This window comes from Balaenoptera ricei, chromosome 17, assembly GCF_028023285.1.
Source record: "Balaenoptera ricei isolate mBalRic1 chromosome 17, mBalRic1.hap2, whole genome shotgun sequence".
NCBI lineage: Eukaryota > Metazoa > Chordata > Mammalia > Artiodactyla > Balaenopteridae > Balaenoptera > Balaenoptera ricei.
The window spans coordinates 65,721,840-65,746,872 of NC_082655.1; the positions used below are offsets into that span (position 1 = coordinate 65,721,840).

The window sequence follows — 25,033 nt, forward strand, 5'->3', positions numbered from 1 at the left end:
TGTAGCAGCAAACGAGGGGCGAGTGGGCCTGAGATGACGCTGGCGGGCAGGGGCCAGGCTGACCAGAGCCTGTTATGAACAACAGCTTTACACTAGTGATGCTTTGGAAAATGAAGGAGGAATATGGTAACCCCCAAATTAAAGATTTAGGCCTTTATCCTAAGAAAAGTGGGAAGTTGTTCAAGCGTTTTAGGTAGATGAGTGATGTGATCAGATTTGCCTTTTATCAAAAAAGCAAAGGGCGGGACTTCCCTGGTGGCACAGTAGTTAAGAATCCGCCCGCCAATGCAGGGGATACGGGTTCGAGCCCTGGTCCAGGAGGATCCCACATGCCACGGAGCAACTAAGCCCATGCGCCACAACTACTGAGCCTGCGCTCTAGAGCCCACGAGCCACAACTACTGAGCCCACACGCCACAACTACTGAAGCCCGCGTGCCTAGAGCCTGTGCTCCGCAACAAGAGAAGCCACCGTAATGAGAAGCCCACTCACTGAAAGGAAGAGTAGCCCCCTCTCGCCCCACGCAGCAATGAAGACCCAACGCAGCCAAAAATAAATAAAAAATAATTTTTTAAAAAAATCACTAAAAAAAAAAAAAAAAGCAAAGGGCAAATGGATTAAGAGGACAGAAGAGAAGCTAAGAGTCTGAGTAGTAAGCTTTAGTGGAAGTTGAGACAGAGGTGTTGGTAGTTTGATGATGGTAGAGGAAAGGGCGCTGTCCACTGTGCCTGAATCCCTGAGTTGATAATGTGACCATCACGGGGCTTTCCTAACACACACCTATGCCTAAACTGGTCTGAACCCCTGCTAGTTACTTAACATAGACCGCTTCCTAAACTCTAAGTCCCCCCAAACTATAGCATTTGGTCCTATGCGGCTGGATCATCTTAATCTTGCCTGCCCCACCTGCCCCTGCCTGTCTAAATCTCCAAATACTCCCTGTTCTCAGACTAGCATCCCCCTATTTGGCCAGGACTTGCCCCAGTGCTCCTTCAACCTAACATCCTGCCTACCTGGACCGCCATCTGCCATCTGTCTCCACTCACTCTAGATGCCACATTTGCCTACCTGGTTGATCTCCTTTTAGGACCAGCCTATCCTGACATTACTGAGTGTTCACTGCTAGAAGATAAAAGGAGAGAGCAGAAAAAGAACCAAATAGCTCAAGTCCTGGAGTCTGCAAGAAATAAACTAGGTGATCAGAAGCAGAGTATAAAAGTATCTCTGGGTAACAATGGCGACATAATGGCCCAACTCCCCTAGTTCAGCAAAACCACAGCCTACATGCTCTTCCTCACTCCAGAAGTGCCACCCTCACCTTTTTGTTTTCAGGAGGCTTGCCTCGGCCAATCACCTTTCTTTTCCAAATAGCTCATAAGGAAACACTGATCGTTTGAGCCAGGGCAGACGCACTGTACTTGGCCACTAGAGAGGAAACTGGGGGTTCCTATGTTTGCCTTCAGGTAGACTGTAAGCCCAGCAAGGGTAAAGACCAATTTTGTTTAACCTGGTGACCCAGAAGAGTGCTTTACATATGAAAAGTGTTTAATAAATATTTGCTAAGTGCATATCTTCAAAAAAACTGGCTACAACTTGGAGCCAACTGGATTATGAGAAAGCAACAAGCCCTCTTAGTGAAAGAACCACTGCTTTGTCTCAGAAAAAAACATCACGGACTTTTCCGCTATTCCAGGCAAATCCCCTTGTGGACCAAGTCCACTGGCACCTTGCGAAAAGATAGAGGGAAAATTTTAGATGAAGAGATGTGAGGAAGAGTCTAGAGCAAGAGAAAGGCCTAGCAAATGGCTGGTATCTGGGCCCCAGAGAGAACGGGCTGGTGAGCAAACCCCCATGGTGAGAAGTGGTAAATACATTTCTAAGAGCAGTGACATCTCACATTCAGTTAGAATTAGTTTCTTGTCTATGGTATAATTACCATCCTTCATCCCAAAGCACTCCGCCAGAGTCTGTAATCTACAAGAGCCTTATACCAGGGATGATTTAGAGAATGAAGGAAAATGTGTGGTAGTCCCAGAAGTCTAGGTCAAGAGCCAAAGACAGGACAGGAGTGAGATGGGGGAGATGCCATCAATAGTGTGGATTAACTAGTGAGTGAAGGCAGTTCAAACCCTTTCCCCCTAATTTATTCTGGAGGAAGAGGACGGTAGCAGGGAACAGGTCATTGTCTACCTAAACTTAGGTTTCAATTTTGTAAGAAAGAGCTGGCACTGAGACGTTCTGGGGATGCTGGGATGACATTTCCCAGCCCCCCTGCATGTAGGTGCGCCATCTGACTAGTTGTCATCAGCGGACCATAAACAGAAGTGTTGCTGTCACACATGAGCCAGGAGGTTTAAGAAGTCGATGTCTTTTCAATGCTCACTGTTGCTCTCTCTCTCCATTGGACTGTTACGTGGGTGAGAAATAAACATTTATTATGTTTAGCCACTAATAGTTTAGTTCATTACAGCAGCTAGCATCATCCTAACTTATTCTGAAACTGATACCTTGAAGTGGGTGCTGCCTGAACAAAACTTTGATTGTGTGCTGTTGGCCATTGCTGAGGAAAAAACGACCAGAGACCTGGAACCCTGTTATGCCCTGGTAAAACTGTGATAACTTAGAGGGCAGGTCTACAGCTCTAGAGGAAATGGTTGGAAAGAGCCAGAATGCTAGTTTGTGATGGTTACTCCTCACTGCCTATATCAAGGTATTACAAGATAATGGATGAACTTATGAAATAATTGGCTAGTTTGAGAACAGAAATAAGGGCAAATAGCCAAACTCTAGAAATATAAGACTACAAAGCTGGAACAAACCCCTGCTTCGGGGACTCTAAAGGTGAGGAATGACACTGAAAATGGCTTTGAATAACAAATGTCCATTAAGACTTCCCAGTTAGAAAAGGGACTCAGCCTTGCAGCAAAGATCTGATTAATGAAGTTACCTGACCACCCAAGCCTATTATTTCAGATGACCCCAAAATAACCACTTGAGACACAGGTGGTTGAGACATGAGCAAAGAAATGAGGAAGGTTCAAGAATTATAAATAGGAAAGAACTTACATGGTAGGTAGTGGTGTAACTGACAGCAAATAGATAAGAAACCTATGAAGATTTTGAGGGAATTGTATTGTCAAAGAAACTAGGAGCCTAATTTCTAGCGACGATAAAACAACCTCGGGGCTTCCCTGGTGGCGCAGTGGTTAAGAACCCGCCTGCCAATGCAAGGGACACAGGTTCAAGCCCTGGTCTGGGAAGATCCCACATGCCTCGGAGCAACTAAGCCCGTGCACCACAACTACTGAGCCTGCGCTCTAGAGCTCACAAGCCACAACTACTGAAGCCCGTGTGCCTAGAGGCCGTGCTCCGCAACAAGAGAAGCCACCGCAATGAGAAGCCTGCACACAACTAAGAGTAGCCCTCGCTCACCGCAACTAGAGGAAACCCGTGTGCAGCAACGAAGACCCAACACAGCCAAAAATAAATAAAAAAACAAACAAACAAACAACCTCAAGGCATCCAAACTTATACCAGCAAGAAGCTGGCTGAGAAAGTAATATAACTCCCAAGAAGGATATACTTCTCAACACCCATTTTGAATGTGGCCATGGAGAGTAATGGACGAGGAAGAACCTTCCAGAAGGTGACCAGGGCTACAGAGAACAATGAACAAAGGAGTTCTTCCAAGACAGCAAAACCAGAGTCTAATAGAGGAATTCCCCCTACTGCCAGAGCAGGAGGTCTTTAGCAACGTGTAATGGGATTTCTCTCATATTATGGGCCAATGACTGCTTTATGCCTCCCATTCTTCCCTCTTCCAAATGGGAATTTTGAAGGCAATTATTCTAAACCCGACCCATCATTGTAGAACAGGAGGCCAGTAACCTGCCTTTTAAGTATAAAGGTCTCTGGACAAGGAGGGGCCATATACAGATTTAACTGGGGAGGAGGGGTTTAGCATTATTACCCATAGAACCTGGACTTTGGATGCAGTGACCAAGAAGGATTCAGGTAGTCTCCTGGGGCTGAGGTTTTCCTACATGTAGCCACAGAGGCAGAATATGATACAAACAGCTGTTTAGCAAAATCTGTGCTTCCCCTTTCATGATAGAGGAATGTTGCTAGGGAGTTGCTGACCAGCCAGAGGTTACATATTCCCCTCTATGTATTTAGATAGAGTGATGTGATCATCTCACTAACAGAATGTGAATGGCAGCAAGGTGTGTCACTTCTTGAATTGTGCCTTCTCTGTGCTCATTCTCTTCCACAGCTGCCAGCTAGATGCAAAGAACTCCAAGCCCCTAGCGTAGACTGAAAGAATCTGGGTCCCCATATCACAGCATGGAACACACACAATAGACTCTCATATGAGCCAAAAATAATCTTCTACTCTATTAATTACCGCAAAATGGAGGTTTATTACAGAAGCTCAAGTTACCTTAACTAATACAATGACCTTTGAAGAAGAAAGAGGCTTCAAGCGTGCTATGATGGGAGCTGGATGATTTGGAGACACTTGATTTACAACTGTTTGCTACAGAGTATCCAAACCCTTCTCCCCTTCTTCACCATTCCTTTTAAAGGTAAGTCCTGGACCTTATCCTACCTGTATTCCTCAACAGTCTCCCAGCTCATCTCCCAGGCATCAATCTCTTTTCCTCTTATAGTCCCCTCTTCCTCATGCTAGCTCAGAGACTGTCCCCCAGTAAAAGTGGACCGCATCACTCAACTGCAGTTGACCTCCACTGCCTGTCCTACAGGATAAAATCCAAGGGGCTTTGCAAGGCGTACAACACCTTTCACGTTTAATCCCCAAGTTCTTCTGTCTTATCTGTCATCGCTTCCCTACAACTGCCAACGTTGAGCCCCAATGAACAGCGAAGCCCTTCTGACGACACTGCTTTGCAAATGCTGTTCCCTCTGCCTAGAATGTTATCCATCTCCCTCCTTTTTAGCCTGGAGGCACCTTACTCATCTCTTAAAAATTAGCTTAGATGTCACTTCAACTGTGAAGTCTTGTCTGACACTCCCACGTAGAAAATAAAACTCTGACAGTTATGATAAGATTAGTCAGCTTTGCATATTGTGCCTACTATTACTTTGTTTCTAGTGCTTAGAAATCTAAGGGGTTGAATTTTGTTGCTGCTCATTTTATTATTCAGTCAGCCTCTAAACTTCCCTTCCAACTAAAAACTTAGAGAAGTCTGATTTTCCAAAATAGCCCAATTATGCATTAGAATTACAGTGGCTTCCTTCTGTAGGAGAATATAGCCATGATCAGTGCTGCCGAATGGGATTAATCCAGTCCTTTTGACTGAGTCTTCTAAAACTGTTAAGTATTTGGAAGGCAAGGCCCAGGGATGCAAGAAACCCTACAATGTGGGTAGAAATTCTGTGTCCTCCATTATTTTTACATTTTCATCAGACACATAAGTAAATGAAAAACTTGCTTATTATTATCTGTGACTAGATTCTAACCTTGTTGTATACAAAATATTTTTACATAGGAATGTTCTAGGAATGTAACTACCATATTGGGAACTTCACCAGGATTTGCTCACCATTTTGGAAAGTCACATCACCCACTATGACACTGCTCATGTTAACTGATTCACTAATACAACACACCCACATCTGTTTGCAACTGTAGCTGTCACACTCAATGAACATATTTACTTTGTTCTTATTTCAAAATGCCAAATATACAAAAGTGTCATTGATATTCAGTTGAATATTTTCTCTTAAGTCCAAATTCAAGCATTTTAAGTAGCATGCATCTGACTGCTTTATGACATCTTTTACTGTAGTATACCTGAGCGTACACATACTGATATACTTGTAATTTTCATAAGCTGCTTTCCTTCTATTTCTTCTTTCTATTACAGATAGAGAATTTATATTGATTTTTGAAACATTACATGTATAGACAAGTTACACTATCTGTAATATCATTTCAGGAAAGTAAAAGGGATATTACAAAACACTGCTTGAGAAAAAGGGGGCATTGGGTCTGACTGAGTAGAGAATCACAGCTACATGCATCTAGGAATTCAAAGAAATCATATTTTTTTTACTCTTGGGATGCTTTTGTTAGGCAACTACTCAGCTGAACTGCCATCCTGCTCCACCAATAGCTTTTAAGACATTTTGTTATGATTTATGTGCCTACATGTGTAGGGTGTGAATGTATGATGTCTTATTCGTATTTGTGTCCCCAACACCTCGCTTAGGGCTTGACACAGAGAAGCAGCTCAGTAGATACCTTAAGGATGAAATAACAAATGAGAATCCTGAGAGGTATGCAGTCCCTGGCTCTCTCCATAGAACTCTGAATCAATTATTCAACATTTTGCCTATACCAATATTATAAAGCTTTCTTCATTCTGCCTAATGTCAGTGTCGGTTACGTACAAACTCAATTTTCTCTCCTCCTTGTTGGGCCAAGCATTACTGTGTTCACCTCTGTATCCTGAAAGAACCCTGCATAGAAGCAGCAGTAAATAAGTAATATTTAAATCAAATTATTCCCCGGGAATATTGCTATACATAATGGCTGTGTTTTTAGTACTAACAGTACTGTACTTCAGGTATATTATTGATTCAAAGGGTATTTGTGGATTGGTCTGGACACCGAAGCATCATCTAAAGTACTGTTTCTATAAATGTATTACAAGTTTCAAAAAACCCAAACTTTTAAAATCAACCTTTATGCTCCAAGCCAGTTGTAGGTTGAGAGTTGTCTATAATACAATGCAACTGGGTCTATGAGACCTAACATCTGTGAGAGAAATTAAAATGTCAATCAATCATGAGGGTGTATCTAAAGATTGGATTGTATGGCATCCTGCAGGCAATACTTGGCCATTTTATCTTCCAAATTTAATGATGGTATTTTTCACATAAACAGAAGCAGTTGATATTTCGAAAGAACTTTACTTTAAATCTTATAAAAAGTTTTCTTGATGAAAAACTCAACTTATGACTTGATTTATGCTTTCATGGTTTTATTATAGTTATTTATCACTTAGTAAAATAAATGCACTCTAGACAATATACTAGAAAGTAAACCTGTTGGGCTTCCCTGGTGGCGCAGTGGTTAAGAATCCGCCTGCCAATGCAGGGGACACGGGTTCGAGCCCTGGTCCGCGAAGATCCCACATGCCTGGAAGCAACTAAGCCCGTGCGCCACAACTACTGAGCCTGTGCTCTAGAGCCCGCGAGCCACAACTAATGAGCCCACGTGCCACAACTACTGAAGCCCGCGCGCCAAGAGCCTGTGCTCCGCAACAAGAGAAGCCACCACAGTGAGAAGCCCGTGCAACACAACAAAGAGTAGCCCCCGCTCGCCGCAACCAGAGAAAGCCCACACACAGCCAAAAATAAATAAATAAAATAAATAAATTTTAAAAAATTTTAAAAAAGAAAGTAAACCTGTTAAGTGACTATATTCCAATTTCCAACAATATATTGGGGGTACATTTTACAGGAAAAAAGTGGGGACAGTGGTAAAAGAAAATTATATTGCAAAACTAATAACTTCCTTTCAATATATGAATATTTAATTCTAAAAAATAAACTTAAAATATTTATAATACTATACTTTATTCAAAATAATTCACATTTTTTTTAAAAAACCTGAAACTGAATATAAAATAAACTACCATTAGAAATTGACCAGTCAGATCATGTTTCTTGCCCAGTGTTAGTCTCTGGTACTTCCTAATGTTTTAGCATTCTTATAAAATTCCACCCATCTTTTAAAAATCAGCCTCTAAACTACCTTCTTATTTCAAATTCATAATGAAAGTTTTGGGGTTTTCTCCTATTTAAAATGAAGTCCCTATTTTTGGTCTTTTCCAAGCATTCCCTGTCATAATAACTATGGTATCCCTTAATGGGAGGATATAGCTCCAAATAAATCTAGGAGCTGAAAACATCATTTCTCATTCTGCCGGAGATCACACTTCTTAATATTTAATATCATAGTGGTTAAGTGAAGCCAGAATGCCTGGGTTCAAGCTTGACTGTATCATTTACTTCCTATGTGACTTTAGACAAGAAAAGTCTCTGTAATTTAACTTCTATGTCTATATAACAGAGTATTAGTGATAGCTGCCTCATAGGGTGGTTGTGAGAATTAAAATATTTAGCATTTTTAAAACACTTAAAAAGTGGCTGGCTCAACTATGTGTTACAATAATAATAATGAAAATAAATTTATTTTACTGACATAAATAAAATAATAATAAAAATGTTATTTATAATAATAATGCTTTAATTTAATTTAAATTTTTAAAAAGTTTAGTAAAGGTTATTATTATTATTGTTGTCTTCTAATAATTCCCCAATGCCTAGACTGTGACAAATTTTCATGATCCTCTTCCTGAATCTGCCTTAACTAATTTATTAAGTATGAAATTGTGAAATGCACGTATGTATGCAAGAGATCCCTGATTTTGAACCATACACACAATTCTTCAATCAGTTATTCAAGTTTTACTCTCTATACTGTAAAAATCCTTGGGGGGCAAGGACTAGGTCTTCTATCTCTTTTGTGTTTGTTACATTCTAATCAAGCACTCTTCTTCTTATACATAATGAGTATTAAATGAATTAATGAATAAGTTAGTGAGTGGATACATGGCATTAAATCAGACAGCACAGATAGGTACAATTCAACCTACAGGAACAGACACTTTTCCCTTAAAGATAATACAGTAGGATTTGGCTTACACAGGCCAAGGAGCGCTGAGTCTTACACTCTTGACCTTCTGCCAGACAACCTGGATTTTCGGTGAAGAGTTGGTGGGAATACATATTTTAGAAGCTCAAGGAGGAAATAAGCAATGAACAAGAATGGACTATAGGTCCAAAGTACAAAGATACTTGTAGTATATGACTAAAAATTTGACAGCTGTGCTGCTTTATAAAGTTTATTTTATCACTTCGGGAGTAACAAGGCTATAAGCTCTTACCTTAAAAAATACGCTGAACTTAAAAAATATTACATATAATGCATGTGCACTCTCCACTCCTCTGAAGCCCTTATGAAAATAATAGGCATCAGAGTTTTTTGTAAAATCCACTTGACAAATATAAGCAAACCTCAAGTAATATTACATTCTGAAGTAAATGGAAAGTCTTAACCTTATATATTTACCTTAAAATGTTCATGAGGAGATGTCCTATCAACTTTAATGATGCTTCTTATGATGCTTCTTAGGAATTAGTCTAAGGGATAGCAAATTTCAAGGAACTAATTACTTCCTTATAATTTATCAAGAAAAAATACATTAGATCAGAATGAAATTATCTTGTAGATTTCCAATTTTTTACCAGAAATTTGGTTTACTTTCATCACACACACATATATATGTATACATACACATATGTATATATGTGTATGTTTATAATAATAATGCTTTAATTTAAATTTTTAAACATTTTAATAAAAGTTATTATTGTTATTATTACTGTCTTCGAATAATTCCTCAATGCCTAGACTGTGACAAATTTTCATGATCCTCTTCCTGAATCTGCCTTAATTATGTGTCTATATATACTTAATATGTACATACATACACCAGTCTCTCTTTGAACACCATTTCAAAATGCCAGATATAAATTCAAGAAAAAAATTTTTCAATGCGTAAAGAATATTTTCCACAGATACACAGGCAGGTATGCAAGAAACCTGGACAGATATGCTTTTAAAGTTGCCAAGAATGTGACTGAAAGCCTACCCTGTCATTTTGTTTCGCTAGCAGTCTCACTTTTGCTACCATACTGGAAATTAGAAGGGCAAGTTCATGTTCACAGTTGCTCCAAGGCATCAACAAGGAAACTTTAAAAGCCAAACAGAAACGATTGGCTAAGGTAATAATTTTCACTAATCCCATCTGAATATTCAGCAAACACGTATGCCTGGAAAACTGAACTGTGGGATGTGGAGACAAGTGAGACTGGAAATAGTTTCAACAGATGCACGGATTGATTCTACTTAGAAAAACACAGGAGCAAAAGAAAAGAGAGAAACTAGCATTCTCAAAGTGGCAGGCAATGGAGTTATTTTCTGGAAGCAGTGTGTATATTTGTGTATGAGGGAGATTTGGGAACACTAACACGGAGAGGGCAAGGTGCAGGTTAAAAGGAGGAAGAATGCAAAGAGAACTGCCAAGTGATTCACTCCTTTCTCCAAGAGTCTGAATTGTGCCAGAAAAGGAAAAGGAGTGCATTAGACACAATTCTATTTGTGATAAACAACTGGTCTGAATCTGACAGCATGAGGGAGGGGAGTACAGTATTTGCTTGGTGGAGGCATATTAACTCTTTTAGGTGATGAAGTTACTTTTCATTCAGTGGGGGAAAAGGTGTTTATACATTGGGTCCTCCAAATTCTCAGAACTGTAGCCAAACAAGTAATCACGTATTTATGCCTTACATTAAAAACACCACCTCTAGAAGCAATTAAATGCACAGACACATGTACAGTGCACCCAATTACTGAACTGTTTAAGTTCTGATAAATTTAAGAACCAGGAACTCTCTAGTCCAGATGTCCCTAGAGCTTATTCATGTATGACAAGTAAGCTTTGTACAACTTTATATTTATTCACACACACACACACACACCCCTCTAAAGAGTGCAATAAAGTAAAACTTTATACCTACATAATTTTTTTAATGATACCCTCTTTTTCAAAATCTTTCCTGTAAGTTATTCAGTACCGACAAGTTAGACTTTAGATTTTTGACTGGAATTTATCTTTCTCTTGTTCTATGAAATGTGATTATCTCAACTGATGTTTTTTGGTAAAAAAACCAAGAGACCTCTGTCCCACACAATACTACACATTTAAAAACAATAACAAATCCTGACATTTCCTTTGAGCTGAGCTTAAAAAATCAGATTTCCAACAGAATTCCAAAACCCATCAATGCAAAAACAGAAATGTGAAATACTATTTAAAACACTGACATTATTGCATAACTTGATTAGAAGGAATGCTGAACCTGCATGAAATGAACCCAGTGTATATCTGTGCATCCTAAATTTTTCAGTGTAATCTATTATTGTAACACTTGTGCGGTCGTAAATGATGTATACATGGCATGTCTTTGCATACTGCACACTGAAAATTTTTATGAATGAATACACAAAAATGCTCATAATTCGAGAAGATGGATGGTAGCATACTATTTTGAAAACCGTCATTAAGCCCTGGAAGCAAACGACGAGGCAAATGGTCGGTGTCTTTTGGTGCCATTCAGGGCAGTTATATTCCCAGGTCCCCTAAGCAGAGTGTGTTGGAAACAGCCATGAAGCTCTTTCCTTACAGACTCATTCTCTCTCTCAAGAACCCTGTGCTACAGAACGGAGACCGTGCGCCGCTCGCAGAACAGAATGCATGCACGTCTCTGTGTTCTGAGGACTGTTCATACATCAGAGACATCACACTCCCCGAATCCGGTCCCACAAGTGTGTGCATGTGAGTGTGGCATTTACCAACAAATGAACAGAAGGCAACAAGAGCTCATCTCCTAGAAATAACATCTCCCATCCCTTCCCAGGCAGACTGCTCGGAAGCTTTTCAGGGGCTAACACTTGAGCGCCTTCCCCACGGGGATGGAGTCTTGCATTAATAACCCTCTCAGGGCTAAGTCAGCTTTGTGTGTAAGTCCACTCGGTGCCATATGGCAGTTTCCAATTCCTTTAGCAACTCAAGTCTGGCTAGGCTGCCCGCGATGATTCATTCTTAAAGGAAGACCCCTTCGGGGAGCAGCAATGCCCCCGCCACTTACCTAGCTCCCACCGACCCCGCTCGGCAGGCGGCACGGGCTCGGGCACCACAAAGGGCTGTGGGATTCCCCGCTCCCTCCGGGGCTCCTCTCCCCGCGACGGTGCCCTTCGCCAATGATGTGTCGCTGGAAATCCCCCTCCCCTCCACGGAGAGGAGGGTCTCCCCGGCTGGCTGGAGCTCCTGGCGTTTTTTGGTTTTTTGTTTTTTTTTTTTTGGTTTTTTTTTTTTCACCCCTCTCTTTACATCCCTGACTCTGGTTCACGGTCTCTAGTAGGAAGGCTCAAAGGAGAGGCGGCGGGAGGAAGCTAAGGCATCCTTAAAAAGAACAATAATCTTCATCGATCTTCACCCCCTTCCCCTCGCGGGCCCCCATCCCCCTGCCGCCGCCGCCGCCGCCCAGACAAGAGAGGGCTGGGATAGAAAAGGAAAAATCGAGCGGGGCTGAGCTCGCCGCGCGGAAGGAGCCGGGAAGGCGAGCCGCGCCAGCCGGGGAGTTGCCGCTCGCTCGGGTTGCCCTCGGCGCGGCGGCGGCGGCGGCCGGCGGGGGCGGAGGGCGGTGGGTGCTTGGTGGGTGTGTGTCTGTGGCGGAGCCGGGGAGAGGCTGGGCGCGGGAGGCGAGGCGGGGCGCTCGGGGGCGCCGGCTTGGGCGCGCACACCGGCCCGCGGCCACCCCGCCTCGCGCTCCGCCTCCTCCCGCGCTCCGCGCACCCGCGGGCTGGAGCGACGGCCGCCGCCGCCGCCGCCTCCTTCTCTTCCTGTTCCTGGGCGCTAGCAGCTCTCGAGGTGGGCGGCGGCCGGCCGGGCACCGCCGGGGACGCCCGGGCTCGGCCTGGCGGCGCGGGAGCCGTACGCTCGAGCGGAGACAGCGCCCCGGGGCCCGGGGCGCGGGCGAGAGGGCACCGCCCACACCTTGGCGGGCGCCTCCCACCCCTGCCGCGCGCCCGCCGCTCCCCGCGGCCCGGGCCCGGCTGCACACCCACCTGCTTCCCTCGGCGGCTGCCGCTCTGCGGAGCGGGAGGGTCCGCGGCCCCGCGGGCGCCGCTGACAGGGCGACGGGGAAAGCCCGGGGCGCCCCGCCGGGATGCGCTCGGGCGGCTTCGCGGGATTCCCTGGGCCCTTCTGCTCTCGGCTGCTAGGTTCTCCCCCCGCCCGCCCCACACGCCCCTGACCCTGACCCGCAGCTCGACCTGGGGAACTGGGGCGAGGAGAGACCGCTCCTGAGTGATGGGGCCCGGAGTATCCTCCCGGGGAAAGAGCGCGGGGATAACTAGGAGAGCAGAGAGGATCTGACTTTCCCCCGAGCACCTCCAGCTCCGCTTAGGGGCTGTCGTCAGCCCCCAAACCTCGCTTTCCTGGGTTTGAAGGAAAAGCCTGGTCGGTGGCAGCCGTAACTCTAGCTTCCCACGGGGGCGCTATTCATACTCTGGCTTCCTTTCTTTGGCCTGTTCTCCCTGTCATCTAGAGAACTGTGCCAAGTTCCTCCTTGGAGAGGCCACCGAAGGGACACCCAGAACTTTCCCTACCTTCATGTCGAGGTAAAGACGGGATGAACTTGAATAATAACATCACTGGGCTCTCTGGGTTGCCGACCCATGGGCTCCTCACCAGGCACGAGATAGAGACGGCCTGCACAGTTACAGGAAACAAAGTAGCCTGAAACACCCTTTTAAAAAGAATGCAGGCCGTGACAGTGTATTTAGAGTGGGGACTCCCTTCTGAGTTTCTTTAGGCCAAGAAAGATGGCTACTGAAGAAGGTCCAACACACTCAGGTTTAAACGTATCTCACTTAATCCTTGCTTCTCTTTTAGCCCTGACGTACACCGGGAAGTTCCATCATCTAGGGTTCTCTACACTTTGACTTCCCACATCTCCACGGGCCTTACCTTGTGCTGGGTGGTTTTTTCGAGGTGCCAGATATTGGGCAGGATGTTTAGTATAGATGTTGGCTCTTCCGACGCCATCGCCCTCCGCCCGGGACCTATCCTGGTCCTTTGCTGTTTTCCAGGCTTCTCAAGTACGAACACTAGGAAAAGGAAGAGGACTCCCAGATCCTCAGACCTTTATCCCCAACCCTGACCTGTTCCCAAGCTTCAGCTCCAAATTTCCAGGGACCTGCCGGATGTCCATTACTACGCCTCCAGTCTTTCCAGCCTCCCATACACACTTCCTGCAGATTACTCTTCCGTAGCCACAACCCTGACGTTATCATTCCCTGCTCACAAATGTTCTCTGGCTTCCTCATTCCCTGCCAGACAGTGTCTGCACACTTCTATGCCATTGCACGCCGCTGGAGTCTCTTCTGGGGTGCTCCTTTCCCAGTTTCAGGTCCAAATCATCCCAGTATTTCACGGTCCACGTTAAACTCCGCCTCCTCCGTGACCCCTCCCTTTTGACGTCCATAGCACGCGGTCTGAGCTCTCTCTTTAAAGACATATGACCTTCAGCGTCCTGCAGAATGTATGTGCTTCCTATGTAAAAGTCTCACCATCTTAAATGTTTCTCCAGGGTAGATTCCCTATAACTTTGTTTGCATTCTTTACATATAACCCAAAGCTACACATACAAAAAATACCTATTCATCCAACAAGTATTTATTTTGCAACTTTTCTTAGGAACTCGATATTTGTTAAATGAATGGGATTTACAAAATATTTTGTCTAGAAAGACTAATATTCGTTTTAGGGGTGTGCCTAAATATAAGTGGTATGATCTTGCATAAATTTATGGGTGTGAAAAATCCCCTTACTTTACAAGCCCTACATCAGTATCACTGATCACCTTCAATAAGAATTTATTTGCCAAGTGTTTGTTAAAAAACATTTTTTTACCTTAAGTTTCCATTATAGTTCAGAAATCTGAACACATTTTCCTACTAAGTGGTCATTGATCAAGAGAGCAGATTATCTATTGAGTAAAACACACTGCTGCTATCTCCATAATGGGAAGGAGGGTTCTAGGAGTAATTATCCATCATGCCTGAGTCTTGTCTGTAAGCCTGCAATGATATGGAAAAACAATCTTTGGAAATAAAATCTAATTCCACTTACAAAATTACTCATAGCTCAAATGGGCTATAGAGAATAACCCTTAGTATACAAATTTTTTGGAATAGCTGAATTCTCCATGTGCACAGCTTGAATTCTGGATGGCTGCAAAAACTCTTTTGTGTTGATTATCACCATGTGGTTTTACTGCCTTAGTGTATATAATTTTGTCTTTTTTTAGTTATTCTCCGAAGAAAAGATTAAAATGATCTACCTAAAAAGTCAGACGTTTTCACATTGCTTCTTAAGCCATCTTTTGTTTTAACCTTTATTGATATTTATGGAAATGTTCCTCTTGCTTGTATTTCAATTTTTCAGATTTATCATGAGATTTGATGAAATTATATTCAAAGTAAAGGAGAGAAATATCTGTTTAAAATGTCAAAATGCTTTCCTCATAATACTTGGTAAAAAAATCACTTTAATATAAGTTTAACCTGAAATACTCTTATGTGTGTCATTAGATCAATTTAGATGAAGAATGTGTTTCCTCATACATCATAATGCTGGTGTATTGGTATATTTATGTATATACACACGATATCAAGCAAAATAGGTTTTTGGTATTTTTTGTTGAATAAAGTGTTTGAAAAATATTTACTATAATCTGAATAACATCGTTACTGACTACACTTTAACCTATCAAATTGGAATTTTCATTGGCAAGCTGACTTACAGAAAGAGCCTGTATAAGTAAGAATAAAGTAGTAAAGGCTGGAGAAAGAACATATTTTAAAATGTTAAAAGCAGAAGGGTAAGAATTTACAAGTTTTTTGGAGGCTAAATAATTAGAATTTGATTTAAATTTATTTAAAAAGTTAAATGGAAAGAAGTTTATGACATATGAGTAAAATCAAACAGAAACAAAATTTAGTTTAAAAGAGGAGTCTTTAAGAATGATGTGAACCCCATTAAAGGAAAAAATACACAAATATAAATGTAAATATGTGTGTGTGTGTGTGTGTGTGTGTGTGTGTTCTGGAAGGATATACATTAACCAGCTAAAGGAGTTACTTTAACAGTTGAAAGACAGGCTTACTTTTATTTGGTATAACTTGGTTTTACCAAAAGATGGGTGAATATTTATCTTCTTTAAACATCAGCACCATTATAAAGCAAATATACACATAGATTAGGACTACACTTTTTTTTTTTTAGTGGGGAAAATACTGCTGTGGTGCTCGTCATCATACAAGAAAGCAGGCACTGAAGCGTGATTAGAATTTACCACATTCTTACACCTAAACTGCCTTCTTTTTCCCTTCTAAATAAAAAGGTAGGAAAGCTGGGCAATTTAGAGCAACTCACAGAGTCCTAGCAGCCACTGAAATCCTGCACTCGCACATTGCAGTGAAAGTTTGAAAAATAAATGAGCCGCTTGTGTGTTCATCATTGAGGAGATAAGTACTATTTCACTGATTCTTTTGAATTTAGTTGAGACAAATTTGGCTGTCCTTTGAAGATTTAAAGTAAGAGAGAAGCTCCAGAATGACTGTACTTGTATTTTTTTAAACAGGTCTTGTAGGGAGCATGAACTTTTTGGAAAATGTCAAATGCTTAAGCACAACATTTTTTTGCTATGTAGTAACAGGGATATAAGTACAGTGTTTGAATCAATCTTTGGAGCTACTTCCCAACGTCATTAGTATCTAAGCAACCTAGTTAGTTCTTAGGAAGCCATGAAGTTGGGGGTAAAGAATTTCTGGGACCAGTTAACTGGAAATTCCAAAAATATGCTACATAAAAAATATTTAATCATGTTTTTCCAGGACATGGTAGAACAAGGATTGGATTCCTAGTCAGATCTGAGCCCCATCTCTGTTATGTATTTGTGCTGTGTAATAACAGGTAAATTTTACCCAGACATTACAACATGTCTGGGACTGGGCTAAATTCTTTACAGATATTGGCTAATTTAATCCTTATAATGGCTCTTTGAGGTAGATACTATCATTATTATTCCAGTTCATAAAGAAAGTAACTGAACCAGAGAAAATTTAAATTATTTGCCCAAGATCATGCTGTCAGAATTGGAATTTGACCTAAGATAGTGTGACCTTAAAATTTTAGGCTATTTCCCTCCATCTCACCCCACGCTGATACCATCTTTCTTCCTGTTTCAGAGGTTGTCTCAAGTTCATGTGGGAAATAGTGTATGAAGTATTATTTTCCATTTTTAGGGTGGAAATCTGGTTAAGATGAATGTAGGAGTCGCCAAAGACAATCTACAAAAAGGAAAAGAAAAGGAGAGAAAAGCAAAAGAAAGAATTTGTTGCTGGTCCTTAAAGTGAATGGAGGTAGGACAGGCATCTGTTGTTTTTCTAACACATAGATTGATACTGATCCGCCCACACCACTCACTAGTTGTCTCCATGACATTTGTCTGAGATGTGATGTGTCAAGATTGGGCACCTTTGGGATGAGGCATGTTGCCGTGGGCTAGGATGAAGGCTTTCAGGCTTACATAGGGAGGTATCTGTGTGGCTCACGATCCACGCAGAAGGACACAACAGTTCCAGATTGTGAACATACCACCAGCACAGTGGATCGGAAAGCTTCTGAGGCTCTTAGAATAATCTGGGCTTTGGATAAGTAGCAAATGGATAATCTCCAACAGTAGAGGAAATACAACCAGTTACAAGTGAAAGACCCCTCTTTGCAAATGCAAGGACATTTTTCTCAGCCCCAGACTTTACATTATTATAAGCAAAAAGTGGATAGAATGATATAACATGTCCTTCCTGGCTATGCAAGGACTTTGTCTCTCAGAAGCCAAGATACAGCCAAGGTGAGCAAAATTAAATTAGTTACCCATGGTCTTTTCAGAGAAATTTCCGAGTGGACCTAGGACTCTAACGAAGCAGTTGGGTTTAAACTGTGGCAGATACTCTGACAGCGCCTTTGTTCCCTTCTGAGAATGAAGCCTGAGCTGATAGTACATTCAACAGAGACGTCCTCCCCAAAGGGCCACTAATTCTCAGAATGACGAAAAAGTAATGCTGCCATAAGTCTTGGTGTTTCCTGTTGTTAGCACTCTTGCACCTTTAAAACCTTGCAGTATCAAGTAGAAATATTGATCATTACTGGGATCCATAGCCTGACAATTATTTCTCACTACTAATTAAAGCTGTGCTTTAATGTTTTGTTCTAAGTAAAATACATTATGGTAATAAATATAAAATCAAAGCTTTTTTAAAGCATGCTAGCACTGTATATTCAGGAAAATTATATCAAGCATTTAACACAGTAATTATTGAAAAGCATTTAGTATTAAAGATGACTAGATGTGCATAGCTAGTCAAAACTGCTAAACACATATCAGAAGGCACACAGATTTAAAAATACAGAAATGAAACAATTATTTTCACTAATGCCAACCTTTGTTTAATTACTGCTAACAAAATGTCAGTTTATAGAATTACATGTATATGCTAATTATGACAGTCAATATTTTACTTCATATAATATATTATTATTTTATATATTATGTATATTATTTGAAGTTAAATACTGTCAATGTGCATGTTAGGTGGTTGGTTCTTTTTATTAGTCTAATCCTTTTCAATTGAAATAATGAAGACTTCTTTCAACAAACACAGGTATGTATTTTAGAAGACAAGAGCAAGTGATTTTGACTGGAATTTAAAATACAGAGATGAAAATTTGGAAAAGACTATTTTTTCTCATCCCCCCACCATCACTTGTACTCTATGCAGAGCTAAACCAGGCCCAACCAGATTTTAGAATCTGTCATAGTTAATATTTGATTTAGTTAATTGCATTCCTCATAGAGATAATCAGATATGGGAATGGAGAATCAAACATGGAAATTCAGCCTGTTAAATGAATCTAATTAGCATGAAAGCTATCTAATTGGACTTTCTGCTCCTGCTATCATGGAAGTCCCCATACTGCCCCAGCAATGGATCAGTTCACATGGCACTGTGTTGAGAGATGTTAGTAACACTAAAGAAGCAAATCGTCATGAGCTCTAAGTCGACCATGACTCATCCTATCATTTCCTTTCCAGCACATAAGAAAGTGAGTTCAATAGAAAACTAACCTCTCCTGAGAACAGCAACAAAAATTAGAACCACATCCGTGGTTCATGCTAATTTGAGTAGGGGGATGAAATCTCACCTGCAGAAATTAGAGAATTTCTCTTCTTCCCTCTTTCACTACATATATTTACCTCCAAAACTAGCCCCTGATATTAGCTGGGGGTGTCCATCGCTGGTACCAGGTAGGGTTAGCTAATGATAGTACACACAAGAAGAAGCATGTCATTCTCTTATACTGCTTTGAAATTCCTAAGTGTAATGTTATGACAACTGCATTTGATAACAATTGAAACAAGAGAAATCTAGTGTAAGCCTCATCATCTTTTCTACTATGAATTGCATTAATTTAAAACATTTCTGGGAATCCCCTGGCAGTCTAGTGGTTAGAACTCCCTGCTTCCACTGCAGGGGGCACGGGTTCGATCCCTGGTTGGGGAGCTAAGACCCCGCAAGCCGTGGCACAGCCAAAAACAAAAACAACAGCAAAACAAAGCAAAAAAACATTTCTAATACTTATATTCCAATGAGAAATCTTTAAAGTTCAGCATTTTGCACAAAGTTTATTTGAAAATTTGAAGGGCACCGTATAGGATGTCATGAAATTGTTGTTTGGAGGAGAATGTGTTTCTATATATACATAAAATGAAATTTACCTATTAAGAACTACAAGCTCAGGAGAGTTCCCAGGAACGAGAATTTCAATACAGTGCCAGGTTATTGGCATACGTAATTTTCTATATCACCTATGGCAATTACCAATAGTTGTAGAACTGGAAACTAATGCAAAAGAAAAGTTACACAGAAAAAGCAGAGTGGATAAATTGAATTAGTTAAATAGTGAATGCTGAGGAAGGAACACTTTCCTATCTCTTTACAGACACTCCAGTTTATTCCCCGAAGCATGAGATTTGAGTGCCCATAGACAGTATTATTGTTTGGTTTGCAGAGCTATATAAACTACTCCTAGGATCCCCATTTGAAAAATGTGACTGTTGACATTTAAATGACTGTTACAATTTGACCTGGAAAATTAGGGTCGAATCTGTACACTTTATTACCAGAAGAACGTGGCCAGATTAGACGGAATTTGGAAAAGATTAACATAAATGATTAAAGAAGAAAATAGGAAGAGGAACATTACAATTGTACTACCAGAGTGACTGATGAGGAAACAGAGATTTACAAATCCTGTGTCTGAGGAATGAATGGAGGTAACATTGAGATTACTTTAGTGTCACAAAATAAATACAACAGAAGAGTGAGATTAGGATAACCAAAACCTCTATTTTTGAAACATCCCTTTTGTAAGATATGAAAAGTTATTATAAAATATTGTCTTCTCAAAGTATCAAGTGCTTATAGTAAGCCCCTCTTGAAAACAAAACAGAGCAAAGCAAAACAAAATGACACTTAGACTTAAAGAATGTAACTTGCTTACAATAAAGAGCTACTTTTCTTATTCTCTCAAGAAAAAAAAATGTGCTTTAGAACATTGTATCCTAATAATACTTGCTAATGTAATTAGCACCTAAGAAATGTGATACTTTGATCATTTAAATAATAAGGCACATTATGTAATATATCTTTGGGCCTCATTGTATATTGAAAATATATAGTTATATCACATAATAAACATTAACATTATTAAATACTTGGACTACTTATTGCTTTATCCATAATTATGATTTAGAGAATTAACATTCTAACATGTCTTATGTCTAAATGAAAACCTACTTGACAATGTCAGAGTAAATAATTTCTATACAATTTCTATTTTTTTCTGTATAATTTCTATACAATTTCTACTTTTTTCCCTCAAGAAATATATAGATTTAGCCAAGTTTTTGGTGTTCCTATTTGATATTCCTTCCCTATTTCCTTCTTGTCACACTTTGTGAACAATTTTATATCTATCACAGCTAGAGTGACAGTTTTAGTAGCTAAAAGATATATAATAATTTCTACCACAAGTTGGGTTATCCCTTAGAAAGTTGCACGGAAATGATAAAATTAGGAAAGTTAGAATCAGTGCTGACCACAGCCTCTCTCTGATGTCCCTGCCTTTTTCTCTCTTGGTGGCCATCACTGCCTCTAGAACCTTCATCTAGATCCAGATGACTCCCAAAGCCATATTTTCTAACCCTTGATAATTGCAATTAGTGTTACATTTCTGGCTGTCTCTTGGAGACTTCCACTTGGATATTCTGCCATCGCCTCAAATAAATTCATCTGAAATAGTTCCTCCCCTCAATCTCCAGGCCTGCTAAGTTACTTCTGTTCTTTCCATTGTCCTGCTGGAAAGCTTTGGCAGGCATCTTAACTCATTGCTTGCTCCTTCCCACGTTCAGTTACTTACCAAGTCTCTTTGACTTTTCTTTCATAAAGTCTCCTAACCCAGTCTTGCGGGCACACGCACGCACACACACACACACAAAACTTCTTCCTACTTTACCTCATTCCCATAATTCCCTCCAGTATGAATTCTTTCCCCACTATCACCTTCCCCAAACACTCCTATCATCCCATCTCAGCTGGATTTAAAAATGATACCCTTCTGGAGTTCCCTGGTGGTCCAGTGGTTAGTACTCTGCGCTTGCACTGCAAGGGGTCTGGGTTCGATCCCTGGTCAGGGAACTAAGATCCCGCAAGCCGTGTGGTGACGCCAAAAAAATAATAAAGAAAAAAAGATTCCCTTCTACCTGTAGAATAAATCCCCAACCCCTTAGCCTGAGGTTCAGATTTTCCATGATTGACTCCAGCCCATGTTTCCACCCTCACTCTCCACACTACTCACTATCCCTCAAAGAGACTCGACTTTTCCCAGTTCTACACTTTCAACCACACCACATTCTTATCTTGCAATACTCTTTCCTTCCTTCTCCATCAATCGGAATTCTAAAAAGTCTCACCTAAGTAATAATCATAGTCTCACTTACTCCCTGAAGCCTTCCTTGACTACTTTAGGCAGAAGAGGTTTTGTTCTCTCTTAAGCTATAACACATTATCTGCTACTCATTTATCTTAGAAAATGGTAGGTAGCATTTCGCATTTAGAACAGACATGCTTTTTTCTACAGTATATTATATTGGATGTCTAATATATGTATTAAGTGCTATCTCATCATTGCTTTTTATAGAGCATTGCAAAGGTCATCTGTTTCTCTAATTAGATGATCAGCGACTTGAGAGAAATTTGGTAAAGACAAAATGAAAAACCGTGAGCTTTGAAATTACAATCATCTATGAAGTTCAAAACAAACTCAAGAAATTGCCGTGAGAGTGGGCAAGTTACTTAGCTTCTCTAAGCCTCAGGTCCCTTTTTTGTAAAAAGGAAAAGGATATACCTTTATATGGTTTGAAAACTTGCTTTAAAGGCTAATTGAACTAATATACATAGAGATATCAACCACAGAAGGCACTCAGAAAATGTGGGTTCTTCTTTTCCCTGTGTGTCCTCTGAGTAGCTTACTCACAGTGGGGACTTTGTCAAAATTAATTGATAACAGAAATTTTTTTTTTTTTTTAAATTTTATTTATTTATTTATTTATTATTTATGGCTGTGTTGGGTCTTCGTTTCTGTGCGAAGGCTTTCTCTAGTTGTGGCAAGTGGGGGCCACTCTTCATCGCGGTGCGCGGGCCTCTCACTATCGCGGCCTCTCCCGTTGCGGAGCACAGGCTCCAGACGCGCAGGCTCAGTAATTGTGGCTCACGGGCCCAGTTGCTCTGCGGCATGTGGGATCTTCCCAGACCAGGGCTCGAACCCGTGTCCCCTGCATTGGCAGGCAGATTCTCAACCACTGCGCCACCAGGGAAGCCCGATAACAGAAATTTTTGTAACAATTTAAATGTTTAACATTTCTTAGAAAAGAAGTTCCTTGGTCTCACTAGAGCAAAAGTGCACATGAGAGATCAGAGAATAATAGGGTTGACAATGTCGGTTGGTACAAGACGGAGGAAAACCTGGATTGTCAGGCCATGGCCGATTTTCCTCACTTAATCTGAAATAAGACATGCTGAAACACATTGACCTGAGAGTCATGTGAACTGTTGCTCTCTTTTGAATTTGGCCCCGTTGTGATAGGTGGGAAAGAACCAAAGGGGACGTTGAATAGGTGCTGGATATTTGTAAGAGCATAGACTTTCGTTTCAGAAGGCTGGGCTAGTGTCCTGGCCTTGATAATGAATAGCTGTGTGGCCCTAGGGAAATCCCTTTACCTCTCTGAGCCCCTGTTTTCTCATCTGTAAAATAGGATTAATAATCCCCTTCTCACAGTATTTCTTTGAGGATTAAATGAGATTAAATATATAATACATAATAAGATGTACCACATGAATGTAAAATATAAAAAATGACATATATGTTCTGTTTCATAGATTATAGTATTATTAGAGTTAGATTTGGTGAGATATACCATATGACTTGTAACTCCACACAAAAAAATCAAGATGCAGGTCTATGTTGATGGTGAAATGGGAGATAACAGTAAGGTAATGTTGGAGTTGACTCCCATTTTAGAGGAGGGCTAGAGCTACAAAGAAAATAACAGTACCAAAGGCAGTGATCCCTGTAAGATGGGCTCGTTCAACTGTTCTTTGTCCTTTTCTTCTTTTTCTGGTCTCAGTGCTGCCAGATTTCAAAAGGAGGCTGAAATTCCATAAAAGAAAATAATGTAATTTGACTGTTTACTAAATATATAAGACAACATCGACTACTGGAAAAAAGTAATAGCATTACATCAAGTTAAATTAAATCCAGTAGGAAGAAAATTCGATAGAATGTTGCAAAACAAAGGCATGCATTTTGCTTTGAGCACTAAGGACCAGCAAGGGAATGGTAGTGCAGAAGTCCCCGTGTAGAAATGTTTCCTTGTGTTTCTATATTCAGGTGTGGGAACAGTTGACAGTGGTACCCTGGCTGGCTATGCTGCTGGGATGCTGGATGCAAAGGCAATTAGGCCTCAAATCTTTATGGCTTTAAGGGGCATAGATAATTCAGTACGAATTCAGAAATCAGCCATCTGAAATTACCTGCAAATTGTAAACAGAATTAAGAAACAAGAAAAATCAGTAATATTTTTTATGTTTCTTGATATCATTTAGGGGGCATTCATCACTGATTTTCTGGTTGCAGAAAAGATTATGTTTCTTTGGTAACATTAAGTAACACAGAAGTGGAATTGTAGAAAGAAATAAGCTTATGAATGTTTGGATTGTAATGTCGATTATGTACATAGAATATTTAGCAGACAACTCAACTAAGGTAATATCACTAGCTTTCTTTTCACCTAAAATGAACTCAGAGCATAGCACATGAAAAAAGTTTACTTAAAAGTCTCTCTTTTATTATATATTTTAATTATTTCTGGTTTTGTATTTAATCCTTCAGGCTTGGCAATCTGCCCATGGAAGGTAAGGAAATGAAAAATTGGAACACATAACACTTTTAATTAAAATTCTAGTATCAAAAGATACTGAGCAGTCTCCCTTAATAAAATCAGCCCCAATGGTGCTTTTGTCTTCACAGTTAATCATTAGTTTCATGCTATTTTTTATATTAGGATCAACAGTACTTGATTAGGGGGTAGGACTTCACTATTTTCAAGTTATAACATAGCATAAAAAGAAACAAGTGCCCACATAAGATTCAAACTCCTTATTAGAATAGGTATGGAAGACCCCAGCTTGATCATTTGATTGGCATGGCCAATTATTTTCAGAATTCTAAAGGTTGTAAAAATGAATTATTTTTACATGCCATAACTAATCCTTACATTTCTTAACAGATCAGGTGTCTATAATTTAAGTTTGAAGCTTTGTCTGTAGTTGAAAATATAAGGGAAACGGCCATTTGGAATTTCTTAGGTCCTCAATAGGTATGTTTTATTTTAAGAACACATGCTAAATTCCTAAGAGCTTTCAAGGAGCAGCTGTCATCAGACTTTTCACTGGCAAAGAGTCTTCAGATTTCTGAGTAAAAATGATTTTCAACCTACAATTCCATACTTGGCTAAACTATCAATAAAATGTGAGGGAAATTAAAGAGATTTTTAGACTTCAAGGACTCAAAATATTTTCTTTCCATTCATCATTTAAAAAACATTCTAAGTAACTTACTTTATTTTT

At 40.4% G+C, this 25,033-nt stretch overlaps 1 protein-coding gene across 2 annotated transcripts in view; it reads right to left on the reverse strand.

Annotated features, from left to right (window-relative positions):
- Positions 1–12,144, reverse strand: part of KCNB2 (potassium voltage-gated channel subfamily B member 2) — a 393,199-nt gene extending 381,055 nt beyond the window's left edge. The window contains exons 1-2 of one of the 2 annotated variants that reach the window (XM_059901362.1): positions 11,806–12,144; positions 9,164–9,234 (exon numbers count right to left, since the gene is read on the reverse strand). The gene's annotated coding sequence lies outside the window, so the exon portion shown is untranslated. The remainder of the gene's footprint in view (positions 1–9,163; positions 9,235–11,805) is intronic. The other variant, XM_059901363.1, reaches the window with a different exon arrangement.
- Between the last annotated feature and the right edge of the window lie 12,889 nt (positions 12,145–25,033).